Source organism: Dreissena polymorpha, chromosome 2, assembly GCF_020536995.1.
Source record: "Dreissena polymorpha isolate Duluth1 chromosome 2, UMN_Dpol_1.0, whole genome shotgun sequence".
NCBI classification, from domain to species: Eukaryota; Metazoa; Mollusca; class Bivalvia; order Myida; family Dreissenidae; genus Dreissena; species Dreissena polymorpha.
In genome coordinates this window covers 145,329,943-145,340,261 of record NC_068356.1, presented here as the reverse complement: position 1 = coordinate 145,340,261, position 10,319 = coordinate 145,329,943, and the positions used below count along the sequence as shown (strand labels likewise).

Sequence of the window (10,319 nt, the reverse complement as noted above, 5' to 3'; positions counted from 1 at the left end):
TTTCTTTAATTTGACAGTATATTGTATAATTTTTGTGTTATAGTTATTTACATACAAATAAATAAATATCTTCCCGTTTACATACAAATAAATAACTATCATATAGATCTAGATGTTCTTCTTCATCGAACATACAGATCCTATCTGAAAACCGTGAGTAATTTGCGCCTGGGAACAGCTGACCCAAAAGCATATACAGTTTATATTGCTTTTAAGATAAATAGCAAAACGTATATTTTGAAATTTGAAAAAAATCTAGATCAGGATTGGGCATGGGGCCGATATTCGTACCTACAAGATAATACACAAAGCGGATGGTAATGCTACTGGTATAGCATTGAAATGTTTAGGCGATTTTTTTTCAGGCGTTATTCGCGTCGTACAAATTAAAGGACTTGCATATTGAGCACCAGACTTTTTTTCAGTCCAGGGCAATGTCACTCATATGAAATGGGATTTATGCGATCAATACCTTTTTTGTGAAAAAAAAACAACAACACAACAACAATCCAAGTTTGTTTCTAAAGCTGGCCGGTGTATTAGAGTTTATACTGGACATTTTGGACGGTTTTGCTAGTATCCTGGTGATACCGCGTAACGGTGTATTACTCCTTTGTCAAAACACTATCGCTGACTATGTAGCTAATCCTAATGTAATGATATTGAAGTCTGGAAATCCCTGTATACTTCCAATGTTTAAATCATAAAGCTCCCTTTAATTACAAAGTACTGCCCATGCGTCACATACGAATTCACACAAAATCTCGAAAATTCCGACAGAGTTTGGAAACTATTGGCATTTCGGTTATTACAATTGTTTATTTAACAGGGAAATGTTGGAAACCACTTTATTGATAAGAATATGGGGCGATTCGGCAAGTTTTATTAGGTTGCTAACATGATGCACTTATAACAAGAAGTTATGTATAAAGTCACTTGGTATTGTACACATGTAGTTCACCAAAATAATGCTCTTTTAAAATAAGGTTCAATATGTAAAGTTATATTGACAAGCTGTTTAGCGGATCCACAGACACATTTGTCCAAAGAAACTAGACTGTCCGAAAAAAACCGGACTGATTCCATTCTCCTCAGCCCCTTTAACAACAAATGGAACTCAAGGTTAATGATAACAACGCCGGACGCACCATTAATGTTAAAACAATATGGTGGCGTTATTAGTGTCATAGTCTTTCGATTGTTTAACAACAAATGGAACTTTACTCATATACAGCATTGCTGTGTTCTTTTTTTAATGTTTAGTTTCAATCATTTTGGTACCTGTGCAATAAGCGCGGGGTTCCCATTTCATCCACTGTAACATTTCAAGGAAAGCCTTATCTTAGTGTTAACATTATCGCGCACAATGAGTGTCAACCAGAACAGAGCAAATTCGCGTTTGTCTCTATACACTTTACGAAACCCTTTTAAATACCAAATTCTCCAAGTCACAGCAATTTTTCTTTCCGTAGCAGTTCTTTTTCTAGAGACGTTAAGTCGGTTGCTTGTAAATCCACGCTTCAAATAGTTAAAGACTGTAATTTGCTGACAGTCTTCAATAAAATGAAAGGATAACTTTGTTTAAGTAGTATGTCTCTTGATTGAACGTTTCAGTTATCAAAAATTGTTTGCTACATATTGATATACCACTTTATTGTTTAGCGATTGCTTTGTGAATTAAGTAAGGCTTGGAACACATATTTGAATATCTGGAAATTCGAAAACTTGCCGATTATTCGAATACGAAATTTAGATTCGAATATTTTATACTTATAAACTTAATGAGTGCCTGTAAAAAGCAGACGTGCCTACAATTGCAGTAATATTTAAGCTGTTGTGTATTAGTCCATGGTATGAAAACAGCTGTCATCAATTAACGATATAATGTTTCATCATTTCCATACAGCAGCACAATAAGTGTTATTGTAAAGTTAATTGTCAGTCTGGATGCATCCCACCGAGGTACTAGTAGATTCAAAATCGTTGGGAGTTGAAAGGACGCAACAATTAAATACGCGATACTCGTGTCTTACTTAACGACACTTAAGGTAGCGCACCTCTAATGATTTCCCGCGATTAATTTTACGATCATTGCCGATCTTCAATGATCGGTTATTTCCGAGAGATGCATTTTATTTTTTTCAAACTTCGAATTTTGATATGTGTTTACCTAATTCATTTAGAATACATTACTTTCACTATAAATATTGACTTTGATCCAATTATCATCTGAAAAATACGAGTTCGCGATTTCTCCAAAGATTGACGAGCCTTTTTACCTGTTTACTTATGGATATCTAATTTAAAATTACATTCGTGTGGAGTTGTCGTGGCCGAGTGGTTAAGGCGATGGACTACAAATCTTTTGGGTTCTTCCCGCGCAGGTTCGAATCCTGCCGGCATCGCATACTTTTTGCGACGCGTTTTATTTCTTTTCTAACGTAATTTGATTTAATATAGCATATAAGATATGTTTATTGTCAAATATGTTGAAAATTGTATGCACATCCTTCAATTTTTAAAATTACAACAACGTTATGGCTAAATTGGGTAATTAACTGCTGAAAATACGAATGATGCATGTTGCATTTTTATTTTTATTTCAACAAGTAAACGGTAAATCTGTCTATTTCTTGGTATTTTTGCTGTATATAGTGTTTCTATAAAAACAAAGTTTAAAATATAACTTAAATGATACTATTTTGAATTTTATGACACTTTGTTTTTAACCGACCCAATTTTTACTTGGCTGAAATCACTTACATTTCATGGCGCTATTCCATAGATAAAAATTTGTAAAAAATAAATGTCTGTAAAAGAATACTTATTCCAACTTGTTTTAACTTTAAACACCTTTACTGCATCTGTACACACCAACTGCATGCCCATATTTGGAAATTTGAAATAATTATGGAACTTTTATATACCCCAGGGGTGAAAATAAACTGGACAAAAGCCGAGCGTGAAGGTGGTTTTGAAAAATCGGTATATTTTTTTAAAAGCATGGAAAGCCTACCTACAAATTTGCATGTAGTTCAGTGAAAAGATGCTGATTAGGAAAATAATTAATTAAATTATATTTGGATATGTGCCCATTAGGGGTGCGCTACCTTCAGTGTTTAAGGCTTATTGAAACACTCTCGAGTCCGTTTCTTGGGCCTAGAACCAGTACTTGGTGTCTTTGGTGGAGATCTAAAGAACGCTCCCACAGTGGGGATCTAACCCGTGACCTCCCGGTCGCTAGGCGGACACCATATCCATTACACCACGGCGACCTTTATGTCATTGTTTGATTCATTTAAAGGTTTTCTGTAAACTTTTAACTATTGGCTGTTAAAATTTAATACTCGTATCACAATAAAGTGCTTTGCCAATTAACTTTTTTTATCCCTTATTGCATTTAGCTAAGGTTTTATAAAGCACATATTGGCGCATTTGGAGAAAACAGCCAAATTAGTTGCCATTTGAACTATTTGTAGACCTCTGAGTTTATGTAAATACTAAACATTCCTACACAACAAATCACCAAACCCTTTTTACCCCCATTATTACAACTTACATTATACAGATAAATCTGGTGTTAAAAGACTGTAAATCGTATCATATCAACTATCCGTGAAAGCAAAATGGTGTACCAAACTTAATACTATAATTAATAAAAATGAATGGAATTGAATAGTTGAACTTCCATTTTTAATGACCAATGATGTTAAGGTTCAGTGGTTGCAATATAGAATAATTCACATGATACTTTGAACAAATAGTCTTCTGAATAAAATAAAAATAACTGATGATCCATTATATCCATTTAAAAAAGTGAGGGAAATTTGGAACATTTAATCTGGTAATCTAAAATATCTAAAGATATTATTGACGAATTGTTATCAAGAAAATCTTTTCTTTTCATAAATAAGACAATTTTTCTATTGGGAAATACTTTGTTTGAAGCATGTAACTTCATTTTTCTGGAGAGTTGTTTACCGCTTCAACATGTTTCCGCATTTTGAAACAACAATACATGATTCAATAATTTTAATTATACAATTTAAAAACTTCTTATTATCTTCAGACAGTGATAAAACCGTGTAAGGACTACATTTTGGTTGGTTATATAAAGGACACAATAATGGAGACTGCAATGTTTTAATGCAAAAAATGAAACGAGCATTATGACTTACTGTAACATTCAAAGAAGTATTAAGCTTTTGGATAGTGTTTCAGGTGCAAACAATGATGCTCCCAGTAGACTTCCATACACTGTTTTTTTTAGATTTAGGCGTCACATGATAATTTTATTTCACTGATATGGCGACCCTCTTTTGTTTTGCCGACTCTAAATTTCTTGTTTATTTCAGATTGAGTTTAAGTAAATATAAACATGATTTTGGAATTGTCAATTAAGTTTTCGATCAACGACACTATATTTGAGCATATTGCCTAAATAAACTTTAAATTAACTAACATTAACAAAAGAAAGAAGAAATAAAAATATATATTTGTTATACTAATACATGGTATATCATATCATGATACAGTGGGTTTGCATTTTATCTTAAAACAAATTACACAACAAAAGTGAATCCGACCTACCCAGCAATCTATTAACTGAAGTTGTTAAAACAAACATACTTTTAGCCTTATTTGACTAGTATTGTGACGACGCAGATGTCGGTCTTTTTAATATATTACGGTATTGCTTTAACTTGAATACATGTCATTATCCTATTGGAAGAAGTGTATAGCCAAGCTGTCGTTTGTGTTATCAAATGGACTTTTAGTAAATGCATCGGATTACGCAACCATGTGCTCAAGTAACCAACACAAATATAAGCACATGATTGGTTAACTCAAGCATTATTGTCTATTGATTAATACCTCTTTTTCTAACCATATAGAAATATAGAAACTGTCATTATTTTACATTTCATATATTTGAACATCAATACTGTGTTGTACTTACAGTTTTAAATATAATACATGAATATTCAATAATTTAAAATGAACTTTAAATCACCGAATTAGTTTTTGCAAAAGAACAAGAGCAAATTTATCATAAAACTAACTTGAAAATTAATTTTGATGAACGTTTGGTCAAAATCAATTATTTAACATGTTTATTAACTCATCTTTAATACATGGTATGGTTTCTTTTTACGTGCGTCACCATTTGTGTACCTGTAAGGGCGATAGCTTGGTACAGAGGTTCCCTAAAATAAGCATGAAACATGAGAGGCGTACCTGCGGTTATAAGTGAACTTGAATAATAGATTTGAAGTTTTCTGATATAGGTATAAAGAGGACATGCAATTACAATTATCGAGTAGAGCGTAACTCACACATGTTGCATGGTTTACAGTGTCATTGTAGCTTTGTGCGTTGAGGCAAACATGGGAGTACATAAATACCAATATGTAACAGCGATATTGTTTGTTTTAACCATATTGTTAATATTCTGTTTTCAATCAACCATTCGTGTATTTATGACTCAACAAATTACGAACCAAAACGAGAAGAAACACAATGAAGAAGCAAATATACCGTGTAAGATTCAAGCTCTCGACCCGTGGGATCTGTCACTTAAGCCATTTCTAAGTGAACCGGCACCGCTTAAATGTACCGAAAACATCGACTTGTTTTATGTTCAGGAAAATGGAATTCTTGTAATAAACGCGAGTGTAGAGAAGGCCAATGGCGTTACAGTCTCGGATTGGAAATGCTATTATAGTAATATCACACGCGGTCTCGGCGATTCAAATGTGATATTTAGCGGAAAAAAAGAGTTTAAATACACCTTTTTGGTCGAGAGTCAGCTGTTTCGCATAACATGTTTCAACCATACGGCGAAAAGTGCAGCAAAAGTCTATGATATGGCATTCTTCAATCCGTATTGGGTCGCAAACAAGCTAGACGAAATCGACGATGAAACAGAATATAAATCAAGTGTCATCCTTATTGGGATTGATTCACTTTCAAGGTCAAATGCTATCAGAAGCCTTCCAAAAACTCTGCAATATCTTCGCGATGATCTCGAGGCTTTTGATTTCATGGGGCTACGTAAGGTAGGGTTGAATACGTTTCCAAATTTAATACCACTTCTTACGGGAAGACCACATACCGACTTTCCCAATTATATGCAGGGCAAAGATTTCGCCGATTCAATACCTTTAATCTGGAAGGAGAACTGTACCGCTAGAACCGCAACAGCTTTTATTGAAGACTGTCCGGGCATTTCCATGTTCAACTATTTGAAACCTGGATTTTACAAGCAACCATCTGAATATTATTTCCGCTCTTTTGAAGTTGCACGGCGCAAATTCAAGCCGATGATTTTTACATCTCTAGGAAAAGATTCTAAGGACTGTTACGGACAGAAAAATGTGTTTGTGTTGATGAAGGAGTATTTTAAAGGATTTCTTAAAGTGTATAGAGAAAAGCGCAAATTTGCCCTGTTCTGGGCGACCCACGTTGGGCACGATTATGTAAACCATGTCCGGCGATTCGACGAACCTTTACTTGAAATGTTACAGTGGATGAAACGAGAAATAAATCTGGAAAACATTATGTTAATTTTCTTTGGTGACCACGGCTTTCGAATGGGCGGTTTAGCCTTGACGCATATCGGGCGAGAAGAGAATAACAATCACGCGCTTATTATACATGTACCAAAGCAGTTGAAGGTAAACGTGGAAAATATACTTTTTAAGAACACAGCAAGACTTGTTAGTCATTATGATATTTACCAAACCATGTATGACATTATTGCGTTTAAACATATCCCTCCTCCGCAATATATGGATGTTCAAGACACGTTAGTGCGACGAAATATATTAAATCCAATACCAATTGATAGAACGTGTTCAGATGCGGGTGTTCCTGCAGAGTATTGCACTTGCTATGAGAAAATATCAGTGGATACAAATTCAAGTATCTGTTTGGAATTAGGCCAACATCTTGTTCATCACATTAACAAAAAAATTCTTCACAGCTATAGGAAATGTGCCGTTTTAAACTTATACAACATATCTGACGTGTCGCTTGAATATTCTGATAAACATGTTAAGCGACAGGCAGATCAAGGTAGGAAGTCGTCTTGGAATAATCAAACTAAATCTGAAGCCGCTGAAGAGGCTTTGTACAATGACGGAGGGTATAGAATGGTGATCTACACGATCCCCGGAAAGGCCTGTTTTGAAGGACTTTTAGATTATTCGAGTGCTACCGATGGGTACAGGATCAAAGTCATCGGACTACCCAGCAGGTTAAATGTGTATGGAAATCAGTCGCACTGTACTGAAACTGTAGTTCTTAAATCTTTCTGTTATTGTAAGGATCTTTTAAACGATCACTAAGCACGTTCGCATAAGTGTTTGGAAATGTAATATTTATCAAATACTTGAAAGGGTATTAGTGAGTTTAGTGGTAGTAAAGTGGGAAACTGTATTGATTGGATCAGTGTAACTTTATCAACCCGAAGAATTGCCACAACGACTAAATTAAATAAGTTCCAAATCAACGTATTCAATTAGAAGTAATACAATAACTACAGTAATAATACCATATATTCAAAAAGAGATTAGTTTTATTTTTAAATTATATACTAAGAATTTTAAATTATATACTAAGAAAATGGATTAACAATAAAACAACGCAACGTCGAATCGTTTTATATGTATTTCATGTATATATGTATAACAACGTTTTATATGTATTTCATAAAATAAGGTTCGTTATAAAAACGATCTGTAGCATATGACCGTCATCCGAATTGTATGTTGTCCTCGATATATGCACAAGTGTTGAGATACTGAATTGTTTTCACAGCTGTTGTAAATTGTTACTTTTGTAATTCATTTATTAATTTGAGTAAAATTTGGCATGTTATTATTATAAGTGCGCTTAAGCACACACTAGTTAAAACGTCAATCGGAAGGAACAAAAAAGCGCATAATGGCGACATTTGTGAATATACAATTTATAGAGACCATTGAAAATATTATTAAACTTCATGCACCATGCTTCTGTTATGAAGTATTATGTAATTATATATTTCTAGTGTTAATGTCTCTTTTTGTTTTGTTTGTTAAATATCAAATCTTCTTTCAACTGATTACATCCTTATGGATTTATACTCCTGACTGAACTGCGTATTTAATTATAAACATACATAGCTATTTAATTGATAAGTGTAAAACGTTAAAACGTATTTTTATATGTAACAGTTAACACATCTTTTTTTAAAGTGTATTTCATATTTAGTAAGTAAATTTTTGTTATAGCAGAATGTATTAGCTATGAATGCACATTTGAAAATGATTCATACAAGAAAATGCAAACGTGGAATCGTTTGGCACTGGGAGTCGAATGTATTTACAATGAACATAAATTCGAGGATTTATCAAATAAAATAATAAACTTTGGATTCTTTGTAAAGTGCATGTTCGCTTATTATTCCAAAGCGGGATTAATTAATTGTACTTGTATTTTCTTACTTTGTTTTTGTAGCAAATGTTTAGTTTATTTGCAGGTGTATCTTTGTTCTCGGTAAATAACTTATGTCAATAAAATATTTAACATGTTTCAAGCAATTATCTAACCTTATAAATTTAAGAAACAAGACCTTTCATAAAAAACATAACATAGTCTGTTTATGTATGTAATTTTGCAAAGCTAAAACGTATTATTCAGCTCTTTTTACAACAGTGGCTGTATATGATATTTACAAATATATAGTTTTCAAACTTGTGTGGGTTGAAGGTACGCCATCAACGCCTCAAATCATACTGTGTTGGACCGTTTTCCCTCCGTCATTAGTCCCATAAATAAAAGGAAAGTGGATTTGTAAGGCAAGGCGTTCAACAATAAAATGTAAAAAATAAAACAATAACATAATTACACTAGGATATGTATTTAATTGAATAACTGTTGAGTTATTAAATTGTCATCAGAGCACATCATTAAAACCATCTGAAACACGTTAAAAAGCCTTGTATAAATCAAAATTCCAATTTAGTTCTTAATTTATAGTTTATTTATGTCGTTTTGGTTATTCCGGCAGAAAAGTTGCCATTTTTTTCTAAACCTGACATTGGAGGGAAAAGTTAATGCTAAAGTGTTTTTTGTTAGGGGACATAATAATGATGAAGATTCCAAATGTTGCCGGCCGGTTTATCTTGTAATACACATTTTCTATGTATCAGGATTTCCATAGCATGCTAAGACAAATCTGGTCGCTTCCTTCACAACTTCTTTTAAACAAGCTAACATATCGCTAAACAATCTGATGGAATTGCTTGCGTTAAGCATTTGAAAATAAATCTTCCCTTACCGATACACAATTATCCAGCCACCGTGTTGCATCTAAAGGAATCGTTAGTAAGTCGGTTGCGATATTTATATTCTTTGGGGCTACCACAGAAATGCCAGTGTGTTCTGCTTCTACAGAATCAACCATTTTTATTATCATAATCACGTCCGCTTCTTCGTGGACTGTTTTTAAATCAGCTCGTTTGTTTATGACACCTTAATATATTTCAGTGGACGCATCATGATCTCCTGTAACGACCAACTTGAGTGCACAAAAGGTGAAATTCTTTATCTGTACATAAAGCTTAACAAATCAGAGAGGTCAGCTGTTGTTTTTCTTCAGTGACACCTAGTGTACTTTTATTTGGCGATAAAGACATGTCACCTGTTAGTTTGTACACCCTTGAAACATTTGATTGTCTACCTGACTTTGTCACACTCTTAGTGCTGAACTCCATGTATCGTCAGACATTAAGTAGACATCAAATTTATTCAGATAGTGTCTTGTATAAGTCTTAAAGTTATAAATATAGTCATATATCTTTCCGTCTAAGGGTCAGTGAATGTCATACAGGACAGCAAATACATCTATAACGGAACATGTGAGCTGGCTTTCAATGTGCATCTCAGACACTTCTACTCTTAATAGATTCTTCGGCATCTATTTGTTTTTTTCTATTCTGAGTTCCCCTGTTAATAAACATAGCAGTAGGTACTGAAGCCAATGCATGGCGCTGTATATGGTAAATGTCTATTTCCCTAGAACAAGGTTGTAGGCCAATTACTCTTGAATAAATCAGATAGATGTTATACACGTTGGTTTCCACAGCCCTAATGTGGTTTCTAGACACAACCTGGGGTTTAACCTTTTTTAGGTATTGACCCATAAACATTGTGCGACAATGAGCTTTCAAATCCGATCGTTTGGATTGTACCAATATATTTTGCTTGTTCAACATTAGCAGACGTTGGTGCTATTGTTCCGGTCACAATGTTCACTAGACTGGGTGGATGCT

General features: G+C 33.7%; 1 non-coding gene across 1 annotated transcript; it reads left to right on the top strand.

Annotated features, from left to right (window-relative positions):
• Positions 1-2,323: 2,323 nt before the first annotated feature.
• Trnac-aca (transfer RNA cysteine (anticodon ACA)) lies at positions 2,324-2,405 on the top strand. The gene has a single exon. It is a non-coding gene; the product is annotated as a tRNA-Cys (tRNA).
• Positions 2,406-10,319: the final 7,914 nt, after the last annotated feature.